Here is a 21,673-nt window from a genome sequence, read left to right as displayed (position 1 = left end):
GCAAATAAACATTTAAATAAGTATTGTTACGGTGCAGTGCGGCTAGTCGATCACACCAACGACTGTCCGCCTTCTAGGGCTAAATTAAATGACCCTAACCAGGACTAAAAGCTACCCTGTATCTACCCTAAAATATCCCTGGAGACCCTTTATAAAATTATATAACAGAAGCCTCTTAGTCTAAGTACACTTTAAGTTTTAATACATAAGCAGAAAAATATCGTGCGCGTGTGTTGTTCAAATAGTAACATGTTTTCGTGTTAAGCTAAAAAAAATATGTAGGTTACTCATGTGCATACAAATACATAGATTAAAATGTTGAGAAAACAGATATTATAAATATCTGTTTTTTGGTGTCTGATGTCTCAGGTTTAACTACTTTTGATATTGTAAATTACAATTCAATTAAAATCATGTCAAAGCTAAGGTACGCCTAAGTAAAATAATATGGTTTCTAGGCCGAACTGTTTATCTAGTCCCAAAAGGCCTAACTTTACTTCAACATGTTCCCAATATATTTTTGTATGCAATCTCGAACTCAATTAAGCTATCAGAATATCATATGCAATTATTCGTTTAACACTTTTTTGGAGTAATATGAAATAATGTAAATCTTAGCTTCTTAACGTTGTCAATGGCTGGCTACAAATAAAAAATAAAATGTTTAATCGACCAAAATACAAAATTACAGCTCTTTTGACTTTTATCTTCTTTTGAAATTCCACGGGACAGAGGCTTCTATAAGTACAAACATAGTTTTAGAACAGAAACAGAAAAATATCGTGCACGTGTATTGTTCAAATATTGTGTTTTTATTTTCATTTATGGATTAGAAGCTAGTTCAGAATTTTTGACGATTAAATGGAATGATTTTAATTTTAGGAAATTTGAGATCTAATTGTTTTCAATGCTGCTGCAAACCTGATTACATAAATTGTAACCACACAAATTAGTAAACTAATCTCGTTGCCATATTGGGTAGTTAGAATAAAAAATAAAAATCTAACTAATTATTTCCCACAATGGCTCTTCCTGCAATGTTAAATTAAGACAATTAACTTCTTTGGGCATTATAGACACTTCTGTGTTTCAACATTATAAATATTGTCATATTTTTGAAAAACAAATCAAAAACAAAAATAGTTTCCCAGAGTATGATTGGTCTGCATAACGTGTATTATTTTATTTTTTGCATTTTTCTTAATAATCGCCAAAATTTAACATAAAACATGTAATGTAATATTGTGAGGAAAATTGTAATACCTATGCAAAGGAATAGAAAACGAACGAATTGATGAAAATTAAAAGTTCAAACGGTAAAAACGTTTGAAAAAATTTCGTCTACAAATTTTTGGATTTAAAAACATTTGTTGCCATTTGAAAAAAAAAAATAGGTCTATACTTGTTTACGTGTACAAGTATGGATGTGTTTTTTTTTTCAAACGCGAACATGTGTTTTTATTTTCATAAACGTGCAGACCACACATTTTAAAGAATGTCAGCGTTTGAACTTTAAATTTACACCAATCTGTTCGTTTTTTATGGCTTTGTAAATATAATATGTTTCCCTTTATAAAATAAAAGATGAAAATTCAAAATATTGAAAAATATAGCGAAATATGTCTACCTATAAGCAGAGAAAATAAGTTATTTTCAAATACCTATTCATTTTATCTACTTCTATATTACCACGTTGAACCCGTAGGTATATTATATAGGATTTGGCGTGATGGACACATTAAAACATAAAAATATATAATTCGTTTGTCTTCTATAATTATTTATATTAACTCAACCGTTTATTAGGCATCGCTCAGAAAATATGGGAAACCCCCTTCCAATATGAATAATTAACTATTTATAAACAAAATATTGGTATAAATTCAATAAATATAAGTTAAATGCAGAATAAGCTCAAACCAAGTTTATATTTTTACAATTATTTTAAATTGTCTATAATATTATTACCATATCATTTTGTTTCCACTCAAATAGATTTAGCTACACATAGAGCTTAGATATTAGAGTAAACAAAATTGTATGTATTAGACTATTTCACAAGGACTGTTTGCAATGTAAACAAATACCAAATGTCTGTTGATATCATAAAGATTCAACTCTAATATTGCTCTTTAGCAAAAATCCGTTGTTTTCATATTTTGTTTTGTCGTTTGTGTGTTTAAGTGTTTAACACATTGAAGAATACACACACCCAAATAATGTATAGTTTTGTATTTGGTCGAAAACAAGTTCTCATTAAAGTTATTTTTATATTGTTATTATACTATTAGGTATATAACATACTAATATAATTTATGCTACATTACCCCCTTTGTCATGTACCTATAGTGCCCTTAATCCTTATACCTGTAATCATATGACATTTTATGCATTCAACTTGTGGTTTAAATTTTTTTTTCAATCCAATGTTTACTCATTAGCCAATGATTTATTTCTTACATTATAATATACAGTATTTCACAACAATTTGTAAAGTTTTATTTTCTTCTTAAGTCAAGCGGTCATTTATCTTTTTTTGTCCTCTCCAAAAAAACACAACGATGGTGGCCTTTGTGTAACTGGGATAATTCTTGCCATTGGTGATGTAAATTAAGATCAAGGAATTTTTTAAAATTTGGAAATTGGGCCTTTTTTAAAAATAAAAGTTTGTTAAAATCACATGGTTTTCAATTTTAATATTGTTTTTTTTATTAAAATCGGTTTTAAAATATTAACTGCTAAGCAGATAGTACGAAAAACACATGATTATATATTTATATTAAAATATTTTTATTGAGTTACTATGACATTATATTGTCATTACAAATGAAACTATTATAATTTTATGTTTATTTTAAATTCAAAATGTATTATTATTATTTGACAAATGTGATTATATTATTTTATTCATACTTCTTAGAATGTGTTTTTTTTTTTAATCCAAGAAATATTAATTATCTTCAACGTTTATGGTTCCAAAGCGCAGATCTTTTGCAGCAAAAATTAAACTTACTTCGTACTTCTCATCACCATGACCGCGTGTACACTTAAACATAAAACATTTCTGTGTTCACTGAAATCATAATTTAAGCTAAATTGAAAACAAGTCGTTATTTTAAAACCATTACTTTAACAACTCCGAAATTGACATTGTTGCTATTTTGTTTACCTTTCTTAGACCGAAAAAAAAAATATAGAAATGTTTTCTAAAATTATTATTGTCATTTTAAAAATATTTTCATAACGTTTTTTTGTTCTAGAATTCAAAATTTCAAATGATTTAACATTTTTTTTTTAAATTTTTTAATTATTAAACCATTAAAATGACTATTAAAAAAAAAATACATTTTAATACGATTTTATAGATAGCCTGATATAAAACTTCAATCTTAAGAAATCGTAGCACATATTAGTAAAAAAAAAAAAAACAGTGTTTCAACATAAGCCATAAGTTTAAATAATTAAATACCACAATGTAATAGATGTTTTATTCAACAAATAAAATCTGTCTACAAATTAAACCAGTCATGAAAAATTCGAGACTTAGTTTACTCGGCCGGAAGTATTTTTCTGCTAACAAATGTTCACAATTTATAGAGAAGAACTTTACCTATAGGGTAGGGTTTTTATTTTTTTGATATCTACACTTTTTTTCACCTAACCTATCCGTTTTACGCGGATGTAAATTATTTTCTTACAAAAACAATGTACCAATTAATTATATTACATTTTAAAAAACATCAATTACTTTGAAAACAACCCGAAAATTAAACAATTTTAGACAACATTAAATTTTGACTAAAAAGAAGTGTGGTCCATATGCATCAAAGTATAAGCAAACACGCTTTCTTATTAGTCAAAATGTATAGATGTTTAACATTATTTAAAATAGTATTTAATTTTCGATTGTTTTCAAATAAATAGACGTTTTAAAAAGTGAACTATGTTCCTTTAAAAAAAACTATTTTTTACCATTTTTTTGAAAAACATGTTTTTAAAAAAAAATAGCATTAATTATTTTTTACTTAAAAAATTACATGTACTATACAGGGTGATCCAACTAACGTAAGACACTCATTTTCTCGGAAAATATGAATATTTTAAAAAAACATTTTTTCCTATTCTTTTAGGTATAAGTATTACTACATTTTTCAATGCTTCGAAAATTTTTATTTTCATCCCTTATACGATAAAAAGGGTCTAAGTTCACGTTTTCAAATGGCAACATATGTTTTTAATTCCATAAATTTGTAGGCAAAAAATTTAAAAATATGTTATCGTTTGAATTATTAATTTTTACCCATCTAGTCGTTAGCTATGACTTTGTAAAGATATTACATTTTCTCTTAAATATTGTTATATTTCTTTGGTTTTCCAAAGACCGGGAGCCAATAAAATACTTATTTATGATCGCATTGTCCGATAGACGAGTACACAGATAACCAAACACAATAAAATGTTTTGTGATATTTTGTTTGACCAGCGTTCCATATTTATAGATTACCGACTTTACTAACACACCGTCATGATAGGTAGGTTGACAGAACTATATTGACAGCAGCTAACGAATGGCTATTTAACCACAACAATCAAAAACCGTGGTACAAGTAGGTTGATAACTGCTGCTATGATGATAATAAAAATATTATCATCATTAGTTATCATATTTTTCTACTATCTATGTTCTACATTCAACAAGTAACAGCACAGTACAACAGATCATTATTATGCTATTTGAAAATTATAATTTTTAGTTTTTATAGGTAGTAAACAATAGCTTTAAAATTTGGCTTACAATCTCATAAGTGCATACATTGAATGGACACGCGTCGCGAAGAGTTACTATTATTTGTTTAGTTATGTTCAATTTATTCAAAATATATTCTGTGCTCAAATAATTGTTTTAAACAATTTACACTAAATAAGCAATTTTGGATTTAATTTGCTTACTATTTTAATTCTACAGTAAATATTAAAAATGTTGCTTATTTTACATTTATAACTAACTTTTTTTTATTATATAAGCAACTTTATTAATAAAAAATAATGCAATAAAGTGGACTGTGTTTAATTGATTAAGTTGTCTAAAGACTAGGTGTTTGTAAACAGTGTTTTAGGAACCTACTACAAAATCACAGTTAAGTTTAAAATTGTATTAATTATCAACTTAATTTAAGCCGGTAGTTCCAAACTGTGATTCAAAGTACTTTTACTTTTTTTTCTGTTTTCCCCATCCTGTTGGCAAAAAAGATTTGATTTTTCTATAACGGTAAATTTTTCAACATCATTGATATTTTATTTTTTTTTAAGTCAAGTTATTTCTTATTAAGATCCGTTAATAAAAATATGGATCAATAGTTTGTGACTCAATTACACAAAATCACACAGTGATACTCAAACTTCAGAAATAAAGTTAGGGTTTGTGTCACGCAAACATTAAATTATCAGAACTTGTCTCTTTTATTTTATTAATAACTATTAAATTAAATAGTTTATATGTTCTTATCTTTTTATTAGTACTTACTAATTATTATTATAACTTATAAGGTGTATAATGTTATAATAATAGTGATTCTAAAGCCTTTATAATAAAATATGTCTGTTTCAAAAATTTCAAATTGAAAAGTTAATTCTTTTACAGTTGAATCTGCTTATTTTGATTTTATGTATAATCAGTATTTTATTATTTTTATTATTTTCTTCACTATTTAGTATCTAGAAAATTAAAAGCTTAATAGATTTTAGTTGTTTAAAAAGATAACCATTATTTGATATTTCCTTGTTTACTATACAAATTAAAGTATTGACATTATTAAACTATTATAACGGGTACGTTTTACTAAGATTATGTAAAAGTGGCAATATTAAATCAAAAATAGCCTTAGCTAAATTGTAGTATCTAAATTTAACAATTATTCTGTAATATAACACATTTTTAAGGATTCAAATTTTATGGAATTTGTACGCGACAAGTTTGTCTGATTTTATACACATACATACATGTATACTATATTTATGTATGAATACAAATAATTATAAAATCAATTATACTAACTTATAATGCATAGTTGTTAAAAATAAAATTTGTTTACCTTTAATGATGCAAATAATGGTTAAAAGAATATTTGCTGTAATGCGTATGCGACAATTTTCCTATTTTAAAGAGTTAAAAACAATTTTTACTAATTTTTACTGTGTAGTTTACAAAATTTGAACATTGATAACACATAGTCAAACAATTGTGTTGATAAATTTCAACGACAAATATATAGTATAGTATAACATTTAAAGAACAATAATAATCTTTTGTCTGATAATATAAGTATTTAACTAATAAAATATTCATAAACTAATTATTAATACAACAATAAATTTAAAAATTACAAATGTTACTATTTTGAAAATATTCAATCAAAAATATTAAACAAAAACAATATCTATGCATTTGAAATTGTTCAACTTCTACAATACTGATTTAAATTTTTTTCTTTTAACAATCGTTGGTAATTAAACAAATCTAACAAAATCAAAATTCAATAAATAAAATTAACTATAAGAATTATCTTAGGCAAGTTCAAAAAAATAATTTACTTGATTTACTGAATTCATTAAATACAAATTAATAGAATTATTACTTTTTTTAAAGAGAGAATTATTGTATATTAATAAATTTGATATAAAATTTAACTTTGATAGCCAAATACCTGTGTCAGTTATAGCTAAAACTTTATGATAAAATATCCGTAATGTATGTCAGACACACAATATATGGGTTATATCATTGTAAGAAATAACTAAACTGAAAGCAGACATTTGAACTACCTTAGATAAGTTTAATCAAATAAAAATAATATACTTACATATTATTATAAATATTGGTATAATCAAGAAGCGATTCCTTGTATGTAGTAGTATGAAATTCATACATTAATTACTGATATTTTTAAAAATAAATGAAACTGGTATATGAGTATTATCAACCCACGTACACAAATACATGCATTAATAATTATTTTAAGTTAACACAACACACTTTTCATTCAAATTGCTTAGTGTTGATATTATACATTCACATGAAAAAATGTCATATTAGAAATAAATGTTTTATACTTATAATTTACACCTTGATATATAATTGTAAGGTCTTGGGTCCGATTGGAAAGACATTTCCATAGCAATTGATATGTCATACTCAAAACCAATTTTACATGATAACATTGGTTTTTAAAAGATGAAATATTTTCAGTAAAAAAGCATTCAACCTAAAATAAAAAAGCTAATTGAATTCGTATTGTATTAAATTATCTATTAAACTTTAATACACTTACCTATTGAATTAATGATGTGTCCAAGAATGTAACGTCAAAATAAAGTCGAGAGCAAATATTATCAATTGATATATTTAAAAAATTATAAAATAACGAGTTATGACATAACTACAATAAGCATGCTATCATATTTACTATAAAGTAAAATGTAAATTTACTAACATTTTTAAATTAAGTTTGCAATTTCTCATTTCACTAATGGAAAACGTGTGAACTTCGAAGTCGAAATTTGTTAGCGATGAGGTTATGTACAAATAATAAATATAATGCGATTTTGTACAAATAATAAAATATATTATGGGTACTGGTCACTCGATTATTCCGTGGTAACTGATGCATAGTTTAGATACTAGATTGTTATCCGAGATAACCAGCTAATGACTAGCTCCAGCTAGATTAGGTTAAAGTGTAAAGTCCGTTATCCGTAACAGTCTACCTTTCGTCTAATAATGTATGGTTATTTATTATATCTGATTATGATACGGAATGCGTTAACATCAAATTATTATTATATTTGATGTGATGACCGTCGTAATAAAACTACTTGTCTTTGTCGAATCGAATGAAATTATTAAGAAATATAGACAAAACTTCAAATCTTTACAAAGTCATAAACAGCGAACAAATGGATGAAAATTAAAAATTCAAACGCTAACATTTTTTTAGATTTTTTGTCTTTATATTTATGGAATTTAAAACATATGTTCCCATTTGAAAAAACGAGGTTCGTACTTATTTAACGTATAAGGGTTGAAGATAAAATTTTTCTAAATATTGAAAAATGTAGCTAAATATGTACCTAAAATTTTAGGGAAAAAAAAATTCGCAAAATATTCATACTTTCAGAGAAAATGAGTGTCTTACGTTAGTTGGATCACCCTGTATTATATATAGACCACATCGAAAATCTTAAGTCTCATGTTCGCCTATGATTATTATTATTATTATAATATGACATTTACAAAATAATATGAGTATGTATAGTTAAAGTAAACACATTTATAATTACCATGATTTTCTGATCCAAAGAGAAGTAAGTCATCTTTAACGTATCTACCTAAAAAAAAAAAAAATATATATCAATAAATGTATTGTGGAAATATGGCAGCTGCGGTTAGATAAATCATCGAATGTATGAATATATGTATATGGATTATGGTATAAAAATGAAAAATAAATTATACGCACTATCGTTGTCTGCAAACGTAGCTGCTTAGATAAATCATAGATTGAGTTAGTACATATACATATAATTATATTCATTATGGTATAAAAATGAAATATAAAGTATACCTATGATTATTATTATAATGATAAGGCATTTACATAATAGTATGATTATGTATAGTTAAGGTAAACATAATTAAAATTACCATTACTAGCATTTAAGAGAAGTAAGTCATGTTTCTCGAATCTATCTAAAAAAACAAAATTAACGATATATATATTGTGAAAATATGATAGCTAGATAGATAAATCATAGAATATATACATGTATATTTATATGTATACATATATTGATTGTGGTATAAAAATATAAATTATACATACCATCTGCAAACGTAAAGACAACGCAGAAGACAGATAAGACCATAAAAAAAGTATCTGTCAGTTGCCATTATAATGCGAATGAGAGTATTAAACGTTAAGAACAACTGTAGGAATGTGACAGAATTTAACGAATGAAAACCGACTTACTTATGTCGACCCCTTAACAAAAATATACAACCCACACCTGATTATCCAGAGTAAACAACGATCGTTAAAAATTTACTGACACAAATGTAATGCATCCCATAGATTTGGGGTGGGGGGGGGCTCAATTTTTAATTTGCGGAATGTAGGCCAAAAAGACGAAAAACATGTTTACAAAAGCGTTCGAATTGAATAAATATTGTTCACTGTTGATACAACCAAAACACGATCCATTTTATTTAACCTAACCTAGCCTCTTCTAGGAGATAGGGTAGACATTTTCGTGGGCTTCAAATCAAGGTTAACATCCCAAGTAACTAAACATGCATTTAAATCACTTTGCACCAACAGACAGTCGTTTAATGGACACATAAAATGTGTACAATAAACAACTTAAAATGGTTTACACGTTGTAGTATTTTTAAAACTAAATGAAATGCAAACATTTTTTTTTCAATTAATAATTAGCCTATAGATTATAAAGGTGTGTGCAGATGTTGTATAGGGTATTAATAAAAATCACAATAAAATGGTGTGATCGGCTGGAAAAGGTATTGTGAATAAAAATTATCCTAATAATCATTTTTACAATAGAATGTAAACTTTCAATTAAAAACGTACTACGAATTATGCATCAAATAATTATCGAAAAATAGGTTGAAAAAAAAAGGGGTTGTTTGGATAGAAAATAAACAGGTGTGGAGGCCCTCTTGTCCAAACTGTTTGTTTAGTTATGCGGATGGGTTTTTTTTCCCAAGCTTCTTATTTTTACCAATCATTACCTAATAGACGGTTACAAAAATGCATACAAAAATGTGGCATATGGATGGAACTCTCGTTTGGGGTGAATTGAGATTGAAGAAGCCTGTGTTTAGCACATAAACAGAAAAATGTCGTGCACGTGTATTGTTCATATAATGACGTGTTTTCATATTAAACTAGAAAAATATGTAGGTTACTCATGTACAAATAGTATTTGTCAAATACATAGGTTTAAACAAGCCAGATGTTTAACGTTCTGGTGGCTTGAGCTTAACTACTAGACTAAAATAAAATAAAATGTCCTATCAACAAAAATACAAAATTACAGTTCTTTGGAAATGATAATGATGGTTGTTGTTAATTTGTAACACAGGTGACCATGTAGAGAATGTTATTTTGAGTATTGAAAGTAGGATGTTAGTATTGTACGGTATTTGTATAATTTTAGAAAAGCGAACCGTATTCAATCATGGAATAGTTAAAATCTTCCTGTCCGATTCAATAGGCTGTTTCAATATAGGTGTTGTCCACACTCTTTATGCGCATTGTGCAACCCAGGAGCAGTTAACTTAACATGACTGTTTAAAAACTTGCAATACCTAAAATTTGTAATCACTTTTGCAATATGATTTGAAACTACAATTAAAAACAAACTATGGACTAGTTACTATGTATTAATGTACTACTTAGTTTCATTTTGATGTCAAAAGACAATTTTTTATTAGAGCGTTGTTTTAAAAAAATTATTAATATACACTAGTACAATATACAAAGATGCCCTTACAAGGGTTAAAAATATTCAATCAGTAAAATATATTATATATATATATATATATATAGTATAGAAATATACGAACTAAACGAAACCAGTTTCATTGTTAAGTAATGGCTATTAATTCAATGTAAAATTGTGACAAATATCATAAATGTTCAAATTTAATACTGTCATACATTTTTGAGTTTTTTTAAAATTGTTTTATCCAATAAATGTTATTATGATTGATTATACATATTATCTATTATATAATATTTATAATATTTATAATCAATGATAATAAGTATAGATACAATGTTAAGTGGCCTCTCTACACTAGCATAAATAAGGCGCATTGGGTAGGCAATTTCACATGAAATTTAACATTAACCTAAAATATGTCAACATTTATACCAACACAGATAAGAGAGATAATTTTTATAATGCATTCTTTTTAACTTCTATAACGCATAAAGGATCTATTTTTGTAAAATTGTTTACGAATTCACGGTAATATTTTATTTAAAATGAAAATAAATAAATAATAAAAATAAATAAGGAAATCAATTTATAGTACTGAGTACAAGCTTAATACGTTAAAGGAAAAACCGAAAAACTATTACTACTATTTAACCTGAAACTAAGTTTATATTTTTACAATCATTTTAAAATTTCTAATATATTATTATAATGTAATTTTGTTTCCACCCGAATAGATTTAGCTACAAAAAAAAAACCTTATTAGAGTAAACAAAATTGTATATATTCGTCTATTTCACAAGAACTGGTGCCCTTGTGTTGTTATACATTGTTAAATGTTAGGACTATTTATTTTCTTGTATTGGAAAACCCTGATTTTACTATAATTATAGATGGATTTTTTTATTGTTTTATCCAATACATATAATCATTGATTAAAAATATTATCTATAATATAATATCAATAATATTTATAATTAAGGATGATATATATTGAATAAAACAAGCTTTCAAAGATACCCAGCCGATATTTTTGTACTTAAGGGAGTTTCTTGCTGTCCAACCAAACAGCTAAAGAAAATGACGACTACTTAGGATAGTCCGATTTCAGTTGTTCAAAGATATAAGTGTTCTTTGACAATTTAACTAGATTATGTAAGGAACATTTAAAATTGTTTTTTTCAAAATTAATAAAATTTATTTACAAGACACTGAAATTTTTAAATGAAAACAAAGACTACAACGGATTTTTATTGAAACATTATTGAGTTATAACAATGATAGTGAGTATATATTGTCGATATTCCAATCAGGGACCTGCATTCGGTCTACATTGTTGCCCTTTATTTGTACATACAATAACGGCTATAGTTGAAATATATTATTGACGTGTCGTTAAAATAAATATTAGTGGTTTGATGTATTTTTTTTACTCACTTTTATTTGCAGCATTAATATTATTATATATTTTGTGTTATGAGAATCATGTTATAAAATATCATTAACACATACAACAATTCAAAACCATCGATATATACTTTAGGAAGAAATACTCAAATTGAATCATCATTTTTATATGGTTTAAGTACAGCATGTTATTACGAAGTTCTATGCTTTTATCACCTGACATATGTTCATATTTGTAATCAGATTATTTTTGCAATTAATGCGGTCGTTCAAATAGTGGCCATACCCTTGTTAAGTATGAGAATATTAGAAACGAAGATGATTTAAAATGGAAATCGAAGAACTATTTTGCTAGGTACATTTTTTTTTGTCAACGAAAACTGTATAATTTAGTCTAATTTATTACCATTTAACGGGATGATTTAATTTATAAAATATTAATTTTTAATTATAATTTACCCTAAGGAATTGTTAAAAATTTGTAAAATTGGGCATTGTTCTTAACAAAACTTTTAAAATTGAAAGTTTTTATTTATTTATTGGTAGACAGGGCAGAAGACCTAAACGAATTTGGTCTTATTTTAATGATGTCTCTTTAAAATCATATGATATTCAACTTGGAAAATATAAAATAAAGTCAAGTAATAGTTTAAAATATTCAAATCTGCGATTAAGGTAGTTTTCCACGTAGTTTTCGGGACTAGGGTAAAATGTGAAACAAGTGGCTTTGGCAGATTTCACTAAAGTTGCTTTGGACATAAATTTAAAAAAATATTAGCAACAAAAATGTTGTCGAGGAAAAAATGTATGTTATACTATTCAAATCAATATAAATCTGTAAGTTTTCCAGGTAGATTTTGGGACTAAGGTAAAATGCGAAACAAGTTGATTTAGTAGTTTAGACTGAATATTAATAATAATTGCTCTAGACGTAAATAAAAACAAATGTAGGCTCAAAAAATGTGTCTAAGATATATGTTATATTTGATAATAGCTATAAAGAAGTTTTAAAGGTCAATTACGTATGAAAAACACACAATTTTATATTTTTACTAAAATAGTTTTATTGTGTTATTATGACATTACATTGTTATTAAAAATGAAACTATTATAATTTTATGTTTATTTAAAATTCAAAATGTATTATTTTTCCAAAAATTTAAATTGTATTATTTCATTCATACTTCTTAGAATAAGGGGTTTTTTTTAATCCAGGAAATATCAATTATCTTCCACGTTTATAGTTCCAAAACGCACATCCTCCATATTAAACAAATAACGTAATTTGTACTTATCATAACCGGGCAACATGCTTCCGTTAATCTTTTTCATAGCATCTTTGTAAGCAGGACGATGGGGACTAATAGATAATAAAAATAAAATAGTTATGACTTTATTTTTCAAATATCCGGTGCAATAGCATAAGTTTTTTTAAATCGTTCACTCGAGGTGTTTTATAATGGCAACAATTAAAAATTCATCCCTTTCCTTTTAATTAAAAAAAATATATTTGTCCTAATTATCAGCGAATGAATTTGTTACCCGTCTATATGAATACTCACTGGTTTGCTTTTATAATAAACATCGAATCTGTAAAGCAGAAGAGTTGTTAATAAAATATAATATGTTAAATATTTTACATAATAATAAAATATCTGTGTCGACATTTTTTGCCTTAAGTGTAGCAAATAATGGACACTTCGCCCTCCTCATAAACCGAATTAATGTTTTATTACAATTTTAAGTAAGTTTATTAAAATAAAAACTGGTACAGCAAGAAAGTATTAAAGTAAGTGGCAGTGTTTTTTTTTTAAGTGGTTTTATCATTTTAGGTTATAGTAATTTCTATAAAACGTTGACTTCCCCGTCTCCACTGTGACTGGACTTCACTGTACTGGCGATTTTAGAATTTCAAAACTTAAATCATTGTTAGTACACCAGTAAAATAATTTTGAAGACATATTTAAAACTATGAACAACAAAATATTGCCCTCGAAAAAAAATTGTGTTGGCCAAAAAATCAACACCTAATAATTGTGTTTATTAGGTGTTGATTTTTTATGTTATGACAAAATAGTGCTTAAAGTGTATAAGGGCGGAAACGCAGGACCGATTTGCTTATTTAGCAAGTCTATGATTGGTATTATCACAGATTTTGATGGAAATGTTTATTTAAAAGGCATTTCAATACTTTCAGTAATAATAATTCCTAAAAAAAACTATGATCTCTCTGATTCTAGTATAAGCCATCACCACTATGCCCCAATCCATATATATATATATATTACTTAAATCTAAATTAATAAAAGTCATAATATCTAGATTAGAATAATCTGGGTCAATGGAGCCCGCAGGTGATAATTCACGAGGGATATACATTTGTTTAATTTGCAGAGAAGCAAGGAGAAAGTTGCCCCATCCCCCTGTCCCTCCCTAAAGGTGCCCTTAATCTGGATATTTCAATGCAATGAAATTAATAATATAATTTTACCTAAAACTAAATTTAAGAATTTCATATTTACCTTGTCTATCTTGACGTACCGGGCATATACCGTCTGCAAGAAAAATATTATAAAATAACATTTTATCTTAGAACCCATTTTGTTATACTTTTACCTTCAAGTACAAAACGCATAACACCCAACTCTGGAATAAAAAAATATATATTACTCTAAATCTAATGCATTAATTAATTTTGTGATTATCAACCGACTTAAATACTAGTTAATATTGAAATATTCGGGATTATTTTTGTTTGAGTTTTATAAAAAAAACAATAGACTCTAATTTTAACCAATAAAAAAATGTTTTAAAACAAATTAGACATTTTCATTGGTTATATTATGATAACTCAAATGAGTGGTTTAGTCAAATTTGGGAAAAACTTTTGTGCACCACAAACAAAAAAGGATGATGGGATTTGAATAAATGCCACATTCTTTTATTTGATCATCAATTTTAGGTTTTAGAATAAATGGCTATGTTATTAAGCTTTAACTCATTATTCTGCTTAAAAATACATTTTTGTATTAGCTAACTCTGAAAATTAAATCAGACATGAACCTATTAGGAAAACATACTTAGACTTTCGGTATGGTAAAATAAATAACGATTTTTTCGTGACTGGTTTTATCTATAGACAGATATTATTTGTTGACGACGATGCGTATAGTACATAATATAATACATCATGGTATTTACTTAGTACTTACATTAAATTTTCATGTGTATATTATCTTGATGAGTGACCACTTATATGACAAAGTGTGCCAATATTTTTTATAATTACATTTTGTGAGTACTTATGAAAAGCATAAGTATATAAATGTAAATGTGCGAATGTAAATGTGGTAAGTGGATCAAAGAGGAGTGTCATTTTTTTTTTAAATTACATGGTTTTTCTAAAAAAAAAATAGTGCCTAAACTATTTAAATAAAATGTCAACAACTAAGTTGTTAGTTTTTATAAGAACATTTGTTTGGTTATCAAAAAATACATGGTTTCCATTAAAAAAAACATGTTTTTGATCGTAAGTCAGCCATTTTGAATTATTGACCATATTTTTTTTTTAGACGGGGGACGTCTAAAAAAAAGTTTGTACACTAAAAGTCTCTAACAAGCAACTTTTTGATTGGATTAGTATTTTTGGTGAAAAATCGATTAGTATTTTAAAATGGGACACCTGTATATACCCCACTAAAAATTAAGTCTTATGTTCGCGTATGATTATTATTATAATGATAAGGCATTTACATAATAGTATGATTATGTATAGTTAAGGTAAACATAATTATAATTACCATTACTAGCATTTAAGAGTAGTAAGTCATGTTTCTTGAATCTATCTAAAAAAAACAAAATTAACGATAATTAATATATTGAGAAAATATAAGAGCTAGATTGATAAATCATAGAATATATATGTATATATGTATATTTATATATCATTATATGGATTGCGGTATAAAAATATAAATTATACATACCATCTGCAAACGTAAAGACAACGCAGAAGACAGATAAGACCATAAAAAAGGATCTGATAGTTGCCATTATAATGCGACTGAGAGTATTAAACGTTGAGGAAAACTGTAGGAATGTGAGGGAATTTAACGAATGAAGCTCGAGTTACCTATGTCGACCCGTTAACAGAAATATAGAAACTACACCTGACCATACATAGTAAACAACAATAATTAAAAATAAACCAACACAAATGTAATGCGTCCTGGAGGGCCCTCGGTTTTAAATTTGCTAAGAGTACGCCAGAAAGACGATAAACCACATTGTAAAGCGTTCGAATAGAATAAATATGGTTCTCTGTGGATTCAGCCGAAAAATGCCCCATCTTTTTTAGCCCCGCGTTAGATCTACATTCAGCCTAATTTTCAGACCTTCAGTCCTAAAACTCGGCTCGAAAAAAATAAATATAGCCAAATTTTTCCTCCCCTTCTGTGGGATAGGGTAAAAATTTGCGGACTTTGAATTCGGATAGGTTTTTGTTCCCCAAAATGTATCTTTAATTATTACTATAGCCGTTTTATAGAGCTTCTTATTTTCACAAATTATTAGCTAATAGCAGGTTACAAAAATGCATGCAGTTTTTGTTAGTTATTAATAAAAAGAACCTATAAAATGGAGAGATCGGCCGGTAAAAGAACTGTCAAGAACTGATATCTGTTATACAAATTCAAATTCGGCGTATAAATAAAACTTGTTTGGGGTGAATCTAGATTAAAATTTTCGAGGGACAGAAGCCTTTCAGTCTAAGTACAATCCGAGTTTTCATACACGAGCAGAAAAATATCGTGCGCGTGTATTGTTCAAATAATAACATGTTTTCAAATAAAACTAAAAAAATATGTAGGTTACTCATGTACAAATACATTGTTTTGAAAAAAACAGATATGTGTAACGTTCTGACGATTTAGACTCATCTGCTTTAGTTAATGTAAATTACAATTCAATTAAAAATATGTCAAATTTCAGTTACGCCTATGTAAAATAATCTGTTGATATCGTTCTAAAAGGCTTAACTTAACTTCAACATGTTCTTAATGCTTTTTTTTCATAAGAATATCACATACAATTATTCGTTTCAATCAACACTTTTGTAGTTATAAGAAATAATGTAAATCTTAGCTTCGTTTCTAGCTTTTTCTATCGCTGGCAAAAAAAAAAAAAATCCTATCAAGCAAAATACTAAATTACAGTTCTTTTGAATTAATAATTTGGTTGTTGTTATTTTATGTCACAAGTATGTATATGGATACTTGAACATATTGAATGTTATTTTAAGGATTGAAAGTGATGTTACTATAATAGGGTATTTGTAAAATATTAGATTGACTTAAGCTGAAAATCAAGTGTTTCCTAACTTTTGAATAACTTGCATAATTACATGTTTTGTTTTTCAAAGAGTAAATTATGAATAAACTAATTCCTCGATTTTTAAGGATGATTAAATGTAGGTATAGCAAGAAAATAAAATATTCGTTGTTTTTAAGGACACTTATTTTGTGTTTGAATTAACATTTTAATTGTTTATCAAAACAGGTATGTAATTCTACATTTTTTTGGTCACAAGTTATTAACTGGAACTAAGTTTATATATTTACAATTATTTTAAAATAGTTTAATATTATTACATATTAATATTGTTTGTCTCCTGGATAAAATTTAGCTTTATAATGAGCTTATTAGAGTTTAATCATAATTTTATGTATTCGACTATTTCACAAGGACTGCTGCAATGTAAACAAATGATAAATGTCTTTTGCCAGTTTGGTATCATACAAATTCAACTTTATTATTGTTCTTTAGCAAAAACAAGCTGTTTTTAGATACTTCGTTACCATGTCGCTTATGTATTTAAGTGTTTGAAACATTTTTCTGAACTTACTGTAGCAATGTAAACAAATGAAACATACCTATGGATGTTAGTTGTTACAATTTATTAACATTTTTAACATATATTATATTTTATTTTAAATATATGATTATTATCTGTTATAAGACAAAATAGGAATCTTAATGTACATTTATTGAAAATGATAAAACATTATTAAAAAAACGCTTTCAATGCAAATCTGTAGATGGTAAATATTATATCAATCACCGACAAAGCGATTGAAAAGGCAATGACGTAATTAAACAAATTAAATGTGTACTTTAAATGTTTATTAGGGGGAATATATTTATAATAAAAATATGAAAAAATCATTTCAATACACATATAGCTAGAATTCAAATAAAAAGTGTTTATATGGTTCAGTATACAGGGTGTCCCACAAAGATAAGACAAATTAAATAACTTTTGTTCAAGCGAATATTTGTGAGATTTTGGTTAATTGAAATATACAGTTTTGTTTTCAATTAATAATTTGCTTATAGATTACAAAGGTGCGTATTTATTTTGTTAGGTATTTATAAAAATCACAAGGAAATAGTGTGATCAGCCGGTAAAAGGAATTGCGAATAAAAATAATATTAATAATAATCTTTACAATAAGAATTAAAGCCACAGTTTAAAACTGTACTACGAATTATGCACAAACTATTATTGAAAAATGCGTACCGGTTTTCAGAGTACGGTTAAATTTCAAAACAGTTGTGTTCGATAGAAAATACACAGGTGTAGAGGCCTCTAATAATGTCAAGGTGGATTTTGTTTGGTTACTCTATACACGTCTTATGTATTAAGTCTATTAACTACAGAAATCTAAGTAAATTTAAAATTGACTTTAAAAGTACAAAACCAACAAACAAGCATCATATTTGTGTTGAAAATAACATATTTGAACATTATTATTATGTGACCTACGTTCTGATGTCTTAGGTTTAACTACTTTAGATATTGTAAATTACAATTCAATTAAAAACATGTCAAATTTAAGTTACGCCTATGTAAAATAATCTGTTGATATCGTCCCAAAAGGCTTAACTAAACATTAACATGTGCTTATTACATTTTTGTTTACAAGCTCAAACTCAACTAAGCTATCAGAATATCACACACAATTATATTCGTTTTAATCAACACTTTTATAGTAATAAGAAATAATGTAAATCATAGCTTCGTAACACATTTTCTATCGCTGGCAAAAATAAAAAAAATATCTTATCAACCAAAATACTTAATTAGAGTTCTAGGTATTGAAATAATAATTTTTAGAATATTGATTAAATGTAAACAATATTCGTATAGTTTTTATAATTTACTTTTTGTCGAAAACACAAAATGTTTTCAGCGAATTTAATTTTCTATTTTTACTAGTTAAAACTATTGTCTTGCATTTATTAATATTTTATTTGAACATTATAGGATCTGTTATATTTTACAAATCGAATTTTATTGGTTTTTATTATCTTATTAATTTTTTAAGTATACTATAAAGCATACAACTAAAATCCACTAAAAATTTCCCAGGTCGATTTCTAGTTGTGTTATGTTTTATTCTTTGTGTTTTTAAATTCTTTAAAATTATGTTTGTATGATACCACTCTATTGTTACCTACAATTATAGTAAATACCAATTTTTATAAAAATCAACACTACATTAGATTTTCTATCATAAATCAAAATATTTTAGTTCAACATAAATAAAAAAATATATATATTCACAGAGTATGATTTTTCTGCATAACGTGTATTATTTTATTTTTAGTACTTTTTTTTATAATCATTAAAAATTAACATAAAAAGTAATGTAATATTGTAAGGGGAACTGTAATATCTTTGCAAAAGAATAGAAATCGAAAAGACTGATTAAAACTTAAAGTCCAAACGCTAAAATTGTTTAATAAATTCCGTCTAAAAATGTTTGGTTTTAAAAATATTTGTTGCTATTCGAAAAAAACTAGGTCGATACTTGTTTTACGTATTACAAGTATGGGCGTCGGTTTTTTCAAAATGGGAACATATGTTTTTAATTCCATAAACGTGTAGACTACACATTTTTAAAGAATGTCAGAGGATGAACTTCAATGTTTCAATTTATTTTCTTGTATTGTAGAACCCTGATTTTACAATAATTATAGATTAATTTTCAAATTGTTTTATCCAATACATATTATCATTTATTATTAATATTATCTATAATAGAGTATATATAACATCTACTTATAATCAATGTCAATATGTTATGAATAAAAGAAACCTTTTCAAGGATACCTTACCGAAAATATTTTACTTAAGGGAGTTTCGTGCATTCGGTTTTTTTTTCACGTTTTTGACTAAAAAACTAAACAAACTATTGACTATACTTAGGATGGTCTGATTTCAATTCTGTAGGAAACAGATTTTCAATTTTTTTCTTTTCTCATGTTAAATAAATTGGGTTTTTATGATGAGAAATTGGAAAATTGAATTGTCATGTTTTCAAACGATTCCACGAGGAATCCAAATTGACATGTAATTACAACAGTTTTTTTAAATAATAATAAAACTAATAATTTGTTGTAGCGAAATTGTGAATTTGGATCCAGCATTACTAATACTTTATGACTGAGTTTGATGATATTGTCAAGTTTATTTGAGAGGTTATTTTTGATTTTCGATTTTATCATTGGTTGGATATATAACATAGAAATGCCTTGTTTCTGGTTCTTATGAAACATTTACGTTTACCTTTAGTTTCGAAACAAAGACTACAACAGATTTATATTGAAACATTATTGAGTTATAACAATGATAATATTATGGGACCTGCATTCGGTCTAAATTGATGCCCTTTATTTGTACGTACAGTGGCGACTATAGTTGAAGTTAATATACTTCTTGATGTGCCTTTAAAATAAATATTAGTAGTTAATGCAATTTTTTACTAACTTATATTTGCTATTAATAATAATATTATTATTTGCTACTAATAACTATTATCATTGTTTTTTAGTTATAAGAAGCATGTTATAAAATATCATTAAAACATACATCAATTCAAAACCATCATACTTTGGGAAGAAATACTCAAATTGAATCATCAATTGTATGTAGAAATCATATTAAAACTACATTTTACATGGTTAAAGTACAGCATATTACTACGTAGTTCTGTGCTTTTATCAGCTGACATTCGGTCATATTTATATTGAGATTATTTTTGCAATTAATGGTCATTCAAATAGTGGCGATTCCTTTGTAAAGTAAAAGTGTATAAGAAACGAAGTAGATATAAAATGAATACCTAGCGTTCATTAAATGTTTTGTCCACCCCCCAAAAAGCACAACGATGGTGGTCTCTGAAAATGAGATAATTCTTGCTGTTGGTAATGTGAATGAGACTAGTAAATAACATACATTTTATGTATGAGATTAATCTTTAAAAACTTTTAAACTTTTAAAAATTAAAGTATGTATTTATTTATTAAAAAATATATTATACAATTGTTTACTCATTATATTAAAAAGCAGACGTTGTTATCGAGAAAAATTACTTATTCATGTTGTTGAATTATTATGGAAAACTATTAGGATTGGTTTTAAAATATTAACTTGCTTATTTTTTATGTTTTTATATGTCGGAACATGAGAATTGACAACGAAAATTCGTTGGTTAGCTCAAGCTGGGTAACACCTCTAAATTGTGATATTTTGTCTTAATTATGAGTTAATTAAAAGATATAAAAAGAATTATATTTTTTGTCATAAAATAGTAAATATTGTTTGTGGTTTTATAGCCAAAGAGTGGATCTTAAACGTGTTTATTAGAACTAAAATTATATAATAAAGGTATAGTTTTTTAATGTG

The sequence above is a fragment of the Adelges cooleyi genome, unplaced genomic scaffold (assembly GCF_023614345.1).
Source record: "Adelges cooleyi isolate 19-005CV unplaced genomic scaffold, UGA_ACOO_1.1 ACOO_flye_CR_arks_rails_tigmint_CR_PRNA_61, whole genome shotgun sequence".
Lineage (NCBI taxonomy): Eukaryota > Metazoa > Arthropoda > Insecta > Hemiptera > Adelgidae > Adelges > Adelges cooleyi.
Note: the sequence above shows the minus strand (reverse complement) of the source record.